Source organism: Cyphomyrmex costatus, unplaced genomic scaffold, assembly GCF_001594065.2.
Source record: "Cyphomyrmex costatus isolate MS0001 unplaced genomic scaffold, Ccosl1.0 scaffold843, whole genome shotgun sequence".
In the NCBI taxonomy this organism is placed as follows: domain Eukaryota; kingdom Metazoa; phylum Arthropoda; class Insecta; order Hymenoptera; family Formicidae; genus Cyphomyrmex; species Cyphomyrmex costatus.
In genome coordinates, this window is record NW_017280423.1 from 261931 (window position 1) to 264524 (window position 2594).

The following is a 2594-nucleotide window of genomic DNA, read 5'->3' on the forward strand; positions in this document are numbered from 1 at the left end:
GTTTTTGTACTTTTACTTTTTGAAATAAAGTATGTTATATATGTGTCAAGAAAATATATTTCTTTCATAATTGGCGCAATTTAAAAAGATTTCATTTTATTTTGTGAGGCTAACACACTTGGCGCCTTTTTTTCCTTTTTTTTAAAAAGGTAATTTTGTTGAGTTGTAGAAATACGCAATTAGCAAAAAACTTTCATTGTACTCTCTTTACAAAAAAAATATATACATATAAATATAATGATCATTTAAGATTCTTTTGTAACTTATTTTTGAGGAATGGACGATGAAATGAATGAAAAAACAATGGCAGGTATATGTGTATACATAATAACTAATATGTAATATAATAAGTATAACGTGTATATATAATATAAGTAATGACTATATTTATTAAGAAATTTTGATAATCATTACATTTGAAGAAGGCTCAATCACGGAGCCGAAACATGTCATGTATGCATACGAAATTTAATTAAATTCAAAATTTTTATATATAGGAAAATTTAATTTGTAATGTTTCGTTGACTCTCAGAGTTGCCCTTATTATTATCCTCTATTGTTTCAGCATAAATAAATACATAAATAAATAAGGTGGAATTGTACAATAGTATTAATCGATGAAATTGTCAGTGCTCTTGGTGAAAATTTTTCATATAATTTAAAAATATTTTTAATAAAGAATTTAAAATCTAGATTTGTTTATACGAATGTTTATACGAATTCACATATAATAAAAAATTATTGTATAAGAAAAAGTGTATTCTTTCTCAATACTTCTAAAAGCGTTTTAATTCATGTAAAAATTCTGACAAATTTTCACTAGGAGTTTCGTGATATTTTTGTTTGATTGTAAAAAGTTAACCTAACCAGATTAGCTATTTATATTTACACTATCAATTTGTTTATGCGTTAATATGCAATATTTCAACCTTACCATGCGTTAAATTTACATTTTCCTCGCACACTTCGATCCATTTTGCAGCAATTTCAGGGTCTTTAGGAAACCTGAAATATTTTATTTCCTCTCCTTTCATTCTTACCGTTTCGATAATAATTATTGCAGACTTTTACTGCACAAACAGCCATTATTTTTAATAAAAACTCTTGCTTACTTTACCGCTTTAACGAATATCATAAATACGGCAGCCCATATTTCATTGGCACTCAGAGTCCGAAAGCATCCGAAAGTAGCCGAATGTGACGTAAACTGAGTGATGCGCAAAGGCTTTCTAAATTCGTCCACCGGATGAGCATACCCTTGTGTTTATACCATGTATATAACTCTCTTTCTCGCTTTCTACAAATATCAAACCACATACATGAAGACAAGTGTACGTCCCAGGGTCCGTTCTGCGTCGAGCGTTGAGAACATGACCTGAGACCATTGGTTATACGCGAAGTAAGAGCTCCCGCGCAAATTATTGTAAATTTCTGACCATTAAAATAAGACGCGATCATGAAGGAAGATATAAGGAGACTCCACTCAGTCTCGCCAGTCTACAAAATATGGAACCATTTTAGGTTTCGAATTCAGTTTCCGATTCTCGACACTCGCAGCGCTCGTGAATTTAGTAGTGTTTGAGTGCGAGTAAGAGAAATGATCATTTCTCATTCGCACTCATTTATGCGCAACACTACTAAATTCACGAGCGCTGCGAGTGTCAAGAATCGGAAACTGAACTCGAAACCTAAAATGAGTCCACTTTGATTTTACAGAGTGGAGTCTCCTTATATCTTACTTCCTGGACGCGATTAATGAAAAGTATAGTAGGGTCGGAGTCTTCCCACGGTCTATCTTCTTCCGCGTCTAAATATATCAGGAATCCTTCGAGGGTGCGCGGACAGCCACGACAGGTCGTGAGGGCGCGAGCGACTGCTAGTGCTGCCGAGCACGTTCCACAGATCTCGATCTGGTCATGGCGACCTAATTGGATGTAATGTAAGAGAACTCCCGCGTAACTCTCTTTTCCGTTATCCGTGAGGGCTCCGTAGCACTCAGTGCACCTGATTTCGCGATGTTCTCGATGTGAATAATATAAAGCCGACATACAACGGGCGCTTTGCACCCACGTGAAGTAGGGGTCAAGAATAAAGACACGACCGTTATTAGAGGAGCGCGAGTTGGGAGATGTCGGGCACATTCCGTGTTCCTCTCTTGCGTACTTAGTTAGCGCTGTTTTGAGCTTCCCGGCAAAGGTTGAAATCCGTAGCTCCCATTGGCCGGCATCGAGATTGGTCAGCGTTGTTTATTGGTCGTGGGATCCGCGGCTTCCGTTGGCTGGCATCGAGATTGGTCGGCGTTACCATATATGTAATACTACTATATGGCTAGATGAGAGAGAAGTCCATGTCCCAGAACCACGATGCGGAAATATACTTCTCTCTCTTTCTCAGCGTACTTTGAACGTTGTGCGCATGCGTCGGATTCATCCCCTCCATCAATAATAAATAGAAGGATAAATATACATATATGTGTAAGGAAGAAGGAAAAAGTGATTGATTCCGCTTCAGGGTATAACCTTGTTACAGTTAACAGAGTCAGTTTAGTCGGAATAAATAAATTAATCCTAATTTTATGAAATAAACTTTTTCAA